The sequence below is a fragment of the Mytilus galloprovincialis genome, chromosome 1 (assembly GCF_965363235.1).
Source record: "Mytilus galloprovincialis chromosome 1, xbMytGall1.hap1.1, whole genome shotgun sequence".
Taxonomy (NCBI): Eukaryota; Metazoa; Mollusca; class Bivalvia; order Mytilida; family Mytilidae; genus Mytilus; species Mytilus galloprovincialis.
The window spans coordinates 90,365,257-90,375,909 of record NC_134838.1 but is presented as its reverse complement, the minus strand read 5'-3'; the positions used below and the strand labels follow the sequence as shown (position 1 = coordinate 90,375,909).

The following is a 10,653-nucleotide window of genomic DNA, read 5'->3' as shown; positions in this document are numbered from 1 at the left end:
CTTTACCACTTTTGTTTCATAAATAATAGACAGAAAATGTCGATTTACATACCATTATATTTAATACATGCTATTAGAAATGTTATTGTATTTTGACATATTAGCCAAAATTTTGTTCAAATCTTGTACATACCGCATATTTTTTTCATTCGCAGTTAACACCTAATTGGTGTGAAAATCTGTGATTTATGCATTTTGAGATTATTCCGGCAATGCAGCTCGTTTTTCAGTCTTGATGCTTACTGAAATTTCCATAATTTTTTGCTCTTATATAATCTTTATATTTACGCATAATATTCGTCTGTTCTGCTTGAAAAAAAAAAAAAATATATATATATATATATAGTGTTGCAATGACGAAAAATCTAAAAATACTTATTATCTTATTTTTGCATTTTTATTGTATTACATTTAAACATAATGAACGTTTTTTTAGAAAAGAAAAAAAATTAAAAAGAATCCTCCATACACTTGCAAAATAATGTGCTAATCAATTTTAGGAAATGCCTGGAACTTTTGGCAGATGTATACCCATGGGTGATTGTTACTTTTTTAAGCATACAATTGACATTAACAACTGCTGGATGGTTGCCCCAAAAGCAAACTTGACGAGTCAGCTAAATTTAACACTTGAGTTGGACGTATTGAATATGGCAATGAAATCATCAACTAAAAAAGAACAGGTAACATTCATTCAGAAGAAAAGAATTTTAAGTGGGAATGAGAAAGTTATAGATCTATGGTTTTATTCCTCTTCCTTAATCATGTTTAAATAATTAAAACGTTGTGCATTGATCTTTATGTAACATCAGTATTGGAACTAAAGTTTATTGTAGTTGTTTTATTTGAATCAATTCAATACTGAAGCTTTTTGCTGCAGGACGGATGATCACATTAGGAAATAACAATTAACTAAAGCGATTCAAATCAATAGGTAGTAAAAACTGTTAAGGAGGTTTTCATGAGAGCACGTGATTCTGCTTTAAAGTAATCTTTTGAGGCCAAGTCTATGTCATAGTTGGAACTTTGGTATAAGTAATATGAAATTATTTAAATGTTCATTAAATCAAAATAAAGGGAGCCAATGTTAAGTCACAATTCAGTGATGTCTGTATCAACTTTCGGTTCAATAGTTGGGATATAGAAATAAAAGTAAAGAACGAGCAATCCTTAGTTTGTTTGTTTTAGAGAGCTGTGAAAAACTGAGGTTATAAACGGTTGAACAGAAAAAATCCCATCTTAACCATAGGACAAGATAAAACTGCCATGGTTTCTGATGCAATATGGAGAGATCCAAAATCATAAACAAAAATAAGTTAATAAAACGACAACAAAAGAATATAATTTAAAGCAAAATTATATGAACGGATTATTGATAAATCACAACTTTCTTATGATGCAGATAATTTAAAGGTTTTGTATTTACATTGTACCACAGATCAAATTTATTCGTTTTGTTGTGTGTTAATTTGTGTTACTACGTTTTTTTGATTGAGTTAAGCCATTCCAATTGACATTTAATAGTGTGTCTTCTTATGTTGTCATTTTATACTATTGTTTTAGAAAATGAAGAAGGTTTGGTACCATTAAAACGTTTAATCCTGCTGCAATTGTTTGTATCTGTCCTAAATCAGGAAAAAATGTTCAGTGGTTGTCGTCTGTTTATATGGTTCATAAGTGTTTCTCGTGTTTTTTTTTTAATATAGATTATACCGTTGGTTTATCCGTTTGAATGGTTTTATACTAGTACTTTTTGTGGCCCTTTATAGCTTGTTGTTCGGTGTGAGCCTATGCTCCGTGTTGAAGACCGTACTTTGACCTATTATGGTTTACTTTTATAAATTGTGACTTTGATGGAGAATTGTCTCATTGACACTCATACTACATCTTCCTATATAAATTGGAAGTGTATGAACTATTATATATTGTTATTTATTTAAATAATACACTGTAAATGTCTGGAACTTGAAACCATCAATCATAAAAAAAATAGGTGAAGTTTAACTATGGGGGTTTAAAGGTATACCGTTCAAAAGTTGGGCTCATTATTAATTAGCTACCTTGAAAGTTTGGATTTCAGATGATTATGAAATACCGTTTGACCAATCTTCAGAAACTTGAACACGATGTCATGAATCATCGTATTGTATACATGGTACAGGTCGAGATCGATTTTGAAGACTTTGACAAATACTATTCTACCCTAATGTTTGTAATAAATTAACTTAATAATTGTTATATCTTGGTTTCCATACCATAATTAATGTACCATGGGAACAAATATGGGAACTTTTTTCATGTAACAATATTGAATATAATACAAATGCGTTAATTATGATGAATTTAAACATAATTGTTCAGTTAGAATTTGATTCAAATATATTTCTATATCTATATTGTATATCTTTTCTTTTATTTGAATTCATTTTGCTGATTTTTATCCAGATATCTAACATAATGCAGTTAAAGGGAGTGAAACATTGTAAGTATACACTAATAAACAAATAAAATTGAAGAATCACTTACACTCGTTTTTTTATAATTTGTTTTACTTATTGAATCTATTTCTCTAAAGCTGGTAAAATTATGTAGTGGACATATCATACCTCTAGATTTCAGTGTAAATTGTTTAATTTGGGGTGTGTATCGATTGCTGTCTCAATGATAATCCCGTTTTATTCATATAAACAATTAAAATGTTGTGACATGTGTACTATTGTTTGTTTGTCTTTTTCATTTTTAGCCATGGCGTTGTCAGTTTATTTTTGATTTATGAGTTTAACTGTCCCTCTGGTACCTTTCGTCCCTCTTTTAACGTATTGTTTATCTTTATATAACAGTCTTAGGTTATCTATATTGTGTTTTTGTATACTGGTAACGTTTGTTTCGTCTTTTCATAGTTTTTTTTTTTTTTGCCATTGCATTGTTGGTTTGTTTTCAATTACTGAGCTTGAAATTTCCTTGGTTATCTTTCGCCCCTCTTTGCAGTGATTGTATTTTGAAGAAATTAAACATATCCAGCTACAGATGTATTGTTGCATAATTTATATTATAAACAACGTAATGGCTGTCCGCAGTGGAACACTAATTGTTTACACTTCCTGAAAAGTCAAATTCAATCCCTCTCTGGTTCGTACTGCTTAGTTTTTCTTTTTTTACGTTGTATTTCATGATTATACTTTCCCCGGTTTCTTTTCTTTTTTAGACAATGTCTGTGTCCTTCTTTGACTTATCTCGTTTAATGACAACTTTGTACTATCAATAGAAGTCTTGATATATTCATGTAAAACGAATTTGGTGATTACATTTAAAACTGTATGTTTTTTTCATTATTGAATTTGACTTATCGAAATAATTTTGAGAAAGACAATAGTGAACGCAATAATTTTAAAGATGTCTTACTCATTTAAAGAGATTAATTTCTTTTAGAAAATTATATTATATTTCAAGTCTCTTTGAGTGCATTATGCGTAATTTAAAAAACCTGATCGTGCAATATTTTGTTAATTTCTTAATTTAGCTGGTTTACTTTGCACGACATAAGGCAATGTTCCTATACTTGTACATCTTATCACAGAATCAATATAAACATAAGTCATTTGATGACAATAAAACATGTCATTGGTCATTTCTCAGCGGCAAGTCATGTTATAAAAAAGTCGAGAAAAGATATTCTTAACATAAATCGAAGATAATATCGAAAGGAATTAATAAGTCAACGCATAACCATTGTCTGTACTTCTAAAATACACTCATTTGACGAAATAGATCTTAAAATTGAAGTTGCATCACCCTCGTCTAGTGTAGTAAGGGCAAACATGGATGTAATGAACAATATTGGAAACACCCAAGTTGTATTCCTTTCATATTTTAAAAGATAGACAAAAAAGCCAAAAAATACTTTTATTTGAAAATGAGGAGATGCGTTATCATGCCACTGAAACAGATTTCCATAAATAACCAAACAAAGAAAAATTTAATTACTACACGTCCCGATCGGCCTTAATAAAATGATCGAAATCGAGACCATATATAATAAATAATAATATTAACCGGCATGACAAAATCGGAGAAAAGAGAAAGTCAACTAACATGACTAGTGCTAAAACAATAGAAAGAAACTAAATATAACAGACAACACCCAACATGAATCACTTGTAAACATGCTGCTGAATTATGTCAGGCATATACACGTACAGAATGTTGCGGGACATTAACATGTTTTTGATCCCTCAGCTTTTAAATTTGATACACGTTTTCGCCCAATATTTTCAGATTCAGGACCAATTAACTTCAGAGTGGATAAGATTTATTCTAATGGAGTAAAACTTAAATGGACAACAGGGAAAAGTTGTTACGACATACAAGACATACTTATTACAATACTTTCAAATTCGGGAAAAGAAGAAACAAGGCATGCATATAAAAATGCGGATTTGTTTGACATAGTTGGGTTGGAGTCCAATACCAACTATACCATCAAGTTTGTGACAAGATATGCAGAGGACTCCAGTGACCCAGTTTATTTCAGTTTTGTTACAGGTTTGTTGATAAATAATCTGGTAAATTTATATATTTTTATCATAAAGTTGAATATATGAAAGAAAAATATGCTTTATGTCAAATGTTCCTGCCCCAAGTCAGGAGTCTGTTATTCAGTGGTTGTCGTTTGTGTATGTGTTACATGTGTTTTTCGTTCATGTTACATAATTAGACAGTTAGTTTTCTCGTTTTGAATTGTTTTACATTGTAATTTCAGGGCTTTTTATGGCTGACTATGCGGTATGGGATTTGCTCATTGTTGAAGGCCGTACGGTGACTTATAGTTGATAATTTCTGTGTGATCTGGTCACTTGTGAAGAGTTGTCTTATTGGAAATCATACCACATCTTCTTTTTTTATATTTTTTAAAAGGGGACATGTGCATTTCTTTCCAAATCATACAATACATTTAGTTTTTTTTCACTATATCAGTTTAAATGAAGTTTTGTTGTCTAATTGCAATATTTCAACGTAAAGGTTTATATTTCGGGGGAAAACCCACATTGTTTATAGCGAGAAGCAATGCACGGCAAAAACAACACCAACTTAAAAACAAAAAAGCTACTTACGATGTTTTATCTATTTAGAAATAGTGTTGTCTCGTATTTATTTTTATATATTTAAACAAGTTTCTCGAGGTTTTAGGATCACAAGATATATTATTTATAGCTGAAAAGTTACTATATAAAACTATGTACAGAAAGTAGCAATGTTTTAGTAGTAAACTAATGTGTCATGTAAGTATTTTCATATATACATGCTGTACATTACTATCATTTCATTTCATTGCTTAGCGTCTGCGACAAACTTTACTGTATTTACTTGCTTGAATAAAATTCTTGAATGTTTATATTCATATAAATGCATGAGCATATACAAGCATTTCATTGATAGAGAGCGTTTTTTTTTTTTTTTAATTTAGTCCATCTCGTAGGACTACTACCGCCGATCTAAAGGTATTTATATAAGATATTTATGATAGAATAGTAAGTAATGATAGAATATTATATAATTTTATTATATAAATGAACTGAAATAAATTTGTCAACAGATATTTTGTACAAGAGCGAGAAATAATATATATTATATATATATATATATATTTATATCAGTTCATTACATTTTTGTCACAAATTATAATAAATAAGGGTGGTTTTTGTCTTGTTGACTCATAGAAAGAAAAAAAAAAAAAACAGCAAACGAAAACAAATCAATCAAAAATATATTAACTTCAATAACCTATCTACTAATGCATTATTCAAGCATTTCATTTACATATATTTTTGAAGATTTTATATTTTTCAACATGTGACGGATGTTTTTATTTCAATGCTTCATCAGATAGAAATTGTATTTATATTCTTGTTCAAAAATTTGATAAAACATTAACCTGTTTTGTCTTTTTATTTGAAATGCAATTTCACATTGAGCAGAGTGCATACGATAACTATATAGAGATAATAAATAGCACTTAATGAGTCGTCCTATATCCTACCACCAAATGTTTTAAATTTATCATATGTGATCAATATGAAGTTACTTTAATGGAACATTCAATTTCTTTGTAGCAAAATCCAAGCAGCAGCACATGAGTATTAAATATATTTCTCCCAGGCGATACGCTATTCCAGAATTGCGTTCCATACATTTATTTATATAATGGGTTGCTGCTAGCAGGAAGCTAGTAAACCAATGGTTCTTATTGGCAAAGCTGGAGTCGTCTGTTCGTAAAACTCTTGATTTGGTTTACCGTCTTTGTCGCAGATGACAACGAATGTGTTCCAATTGTCGTATTTGCAATCCCGGTATATTTGCCTCGATTGTGAATCCATAAATACTAACTTATTAAAATCAGAGGCGGATTTAGGGGGAGGGGCCCCCTTTTTGGGAAAAAAATTGGTTGCTTATATAGGGAATCACTGAAGCGTGACTGGCGCGGGCCCCCTCTTATGCAGCCAGTGGGCCCCCACTTATGAAAATTTCTAGATCCGCCAGTGCAAATAACAGCATGACAGTTGACACTGACTGAGATCAACCCCGCTATTTAGTTTAGAGTGTGCATTTGTGTTATTGTTTTTCTATGTCAAGATTTTTTTAACGTTTTTTTTGCCATGATTTTGTCTGTTTCGTTTTGATTTGTAAATTTGGATTGTACCTCCGGTATCTTCCGAATTTCTTTGGGGCAAAATTCTTTCATAATAACAACAAATGAGAAAAAAAAACATTCTTAAACATAACGTCGAAGACTATGAAAAAATAAGTTTACATCTTTTTGTTTGATTAAGATTCATTTAAATGTTAACTGTGTAGATCAGGATTAAAAATTAGAAATCAAAATACAATTTAACAAACTGCCTTTAAATATTTACACAATTATGGGTTAAGTTGGCTAGAATATTCACATATAAAGTTGACAGTTTCATACATGCACATTATTCATTTTCTACATTTCAATTTAATGTTATGTAAGTTTTTTTTCTCGGTTGATGATGCAAGACTCAACGCAGTTAAGATCAACAATCATAAAAGGAAGGTTTCTGAAACTAGATGCATCCCAATATTTCAGCTTAAAGTGAGGCTCAAGGCTAAATAGCTGCAGTATTTGGTGGAAGTATCAGCGGTGGTGAGTACCATCAAGATAAACACACCAGTATCAATATAGAATTTGCACATTTATATTATTATTCTGTCTAAAAATGCTTTCATCTACTTTTGTATTCAATTTGAAAAGTTTATTAAATACACACAGGAAATTGATATGTAGACAAAGAAAAATAAGTTTAAACAAAACCTCACTAAGAACAAAGACACATTCTTTTTGCACACATTAACACTGGTATCAAATCGGTTTGCAAGAGATTCTTGAGTATGGACTATTACAATACTGTTCATTTCTATTAATGGGAACTACTTTAATTTCATTATTGTTTCTTCTGCCAGTAATAATCATTTTTATAGTATTATGGAAAACTGGACGAATAAGTAAACCATGTGAAGAACAGCAAGACAAAGAAAAAGCATAATGATAATTCGGTCGGTATGCCAGACAAACATCAAGTTAATACAGTGAAAGAATGCAATGTAAGTGTTTTATAATACAGAAAATTTTCATTTGATATAATTTAATTCAGACTGAAGAGTCAAACTGGTATGTTGGACATGGATTTTTCTTTCTATATATAACCGAACATCTCGTACCTTTCGGATAATGCATTGAGTAAAAGATATTTCAATTTGTCAAAATGGAATTGTTCATTTTCAAAATTAAAAAAAATCTGTATATTTTCCACGATATTCGTTATCTTCATGTGTTAACATGTTATTTTGTACATGATATGAATGCTGTTAAACTATATTTACAAAGATAGTTGTATTATAAAACTGAATGAAACGTTTACTACTGAATATTAAACAGAAAATATGTACTTATGTATGGAAATGATTTTTTTAACCGTTTATACTTGATCTGATGCACAAAAATTGTCCTTGAAGATAAAAAAAAATAAACAATGGTCGATCTGCTGATATCTTTAAAGTTAAATATGACACCAAACCGAATGACATGACATCTGTTGTTACCAAAACATTACAAGGTAACTGAAGTAACATGTCCTTTTCATACTCAAAGAGAGACGCAAGATACCAGAGGGACAGTCAAACTCATAGATTGAAAATAAATTAACGCAACCATAGCTAAAAATACAAAGACAAACAGACAAATAATAGTACAAATTATAGTACAGAAAACACAACTTAGAAAAATATAGACTAAAACACGAACCCCATCAAAAACTGGGGGTGATCTCAGGTGCTCCGGTGCTCCGGAAGGGTAAGAAGATCCTGCTCCACATGTGACACCCGTCGTGTTGCTTATGTTATTACAAATTCAGAAAATAGTCCAATTCGGTAGGTCACATTCGTGAAAAGGGAATGGTATTGTAGTTACGACATAAGGAACATATCCGATATCATCTGTGAAACGGTTATTCCATAAGGGTCAACCAACTCGTGATGGCGTCCGCAAGATTTACGAAGGGATGATTTCAACTTCACCATTTGGAAACTCTTGGTTTAATAGCTTCCTTGTGAGCAGCAATTCTCTATCAAGGAAATTATAATAGGAAATACAAGCCCGAGATTATCGTTTCAGGTGGGAGATATATACTTCGTATGCAGGCGCTGCTGGAATGTTGCTACATAGAAATGGAAAGTTCACAATTTGGAATCTGAATACATCTCTTTTGTCGTTAAGTTAAGTTTTCAACCGACCCACATTGTCAATTTCTAGATGTAAGTCAACTTCGATATTTTTTTGGTAGGGGTGTGCCATTTTTGCCTCAAAAAACGTACCTATTTTAATATAACATTCACTGAAATTCAGTACCTATAGTTATATAAATATTTAAGAAAGAATGACCTATACTTATATACAATATTTAAAATATGACCCATGCTTATATAAGCACTGTCTAACTCATCATCACTCATAATTCATAAATATACCAGCTCAAATGATTTGATTTTAATATAATAATTGACCATTAATAATGTAAGATTCTCAATAGCATATTTATATGTGATATGTAGGTCATACCCCAAATCAATATACAGTTATCAAATATAAATGCATTTTAATATAGGATGCCATTAAAAAGGAGGGTCATTTTTATATAATATCTCGCAAAATTATGACCCATATTTTTGGCACATCCTCGTGTACCCAATAATAGAAAGTTTGTGGTAACCTTGCATATGTTAAAAATAAATCTTTTCATGCAAATGTTTGGTTTCTAGTTCAACAAACTATGATATCTGCATACATTTGTAAATTTACAAAATTCTACGATAGCATGCAATTTCTTTTTCGAAATACTTCTTTATCATATAAGTTGTAATTTGACTTACGAAGAGTGTTGTCAGTAAAAGCTCCAAATAAGCTTATGTTTGCCACCATTACTAAATTACTGAATTTAATGTATTATATTGATACATATTTAAAAAAAAAGTCATACAAACTTATAAACAGATTTAGAGACTCTATCAGGGGCAACGATCTCATGATACCAAATATATACTTAGATGGTCTCAGATATTGGATGACCGGGTTAAGTTTGGTAAACCAGTTTACACATAGTTTACTTCTTCCTTATTCATGTGATAGGGACGTACTTTTGATAAAGCAAAGAATAATAACGGAACAAAAAATAGTATCGTAAAAAAAATATCAAATTACAAGAAAGCTTTCTTATTTCTATTTCCTGTTATTTCTCATGACGCCAGTGATCGGAAGAGAAGCAATAGATTTAGAGACTCTTATAAGGGGCAACGATCTTATGATACCAAATATATACTTAGATGGTCTCAGATATTGGATGACCGGGTTAAGTTTGGTAAACCAGTTTACACACAGTTTACTTCTTCCTTATTTATGTTAAATGTTTAAATATCGACTTTAACATATTCCAATTAGTATGTCTGTAATTACTAGGGTTTCTGGCTTTTGAATTACTATTTTGAACTGAAGCAATGTGAGTTATATTATTTAAACTCGAACCTCACTCACATTACATGAATTACGTAATCATTTCGGTAAAAGCTGAAAAAAAAAATGTTACCATTAAGCTTCTTCTATTCTTAAAAGAATATACAACGATGCCAAATTATAAAAAATATATAAGAAATGGGAAATAAGTTTTGGCGAAATCTGTTTATAAGTTTGTATGACTTTTTTTTTAAATATGTATCAATATACATTTAATTCAGTAAGTCAAATTACAACTTACTTTAATATACAACTTTATTTTATTCATATAACTACAATGTAACTTTAAAAGAACTTTTAAAATTTCAAAATATATAGAAATGCAGAATACAACATACACATGTACAATCGTAATATTTTTGGTGGAGTGCGAGTTGCTCAGCATTTACTCTTCAAGTTGGTTTACATCTAGTGATAGTAGGTTGAGCACTTATCTAAATTAAAATGATAAATTTTCATTTTGTGTGTAGCAGCATTTCTACAAATTCTCTTCTTATTATAGACATATCGTCAATTAAGTTGTTACGGTATTTCAGAGATTGCGCTTTCTGATGATTTCTCTTTTATAG

General features: G+C 30.3%; 1 long non-coding RNA gene across 1 annotated transcript; it reads left to right on the top strand.

Moving 5' to 3' along the window:
* Positions 1–506: 506 nt before the first annotated feature.
* Positions 507–7,688, top strand: LOC143044343 (uncharacterized). The gene is made up of 6 exons (XR_012968651.1): positions 507–683; positions 2,446–2,482; positions 4,276–4,542; positions 5,465–5,498; positions 6,111–7,165; positions 7,483–7,688. It is a non-coding gene; the product is annotated as an uncharacterized LOC143044343 (long non-coding RNA).
* Positions 7,689–10,653: the final 2,965 nt, after the last annotated feature.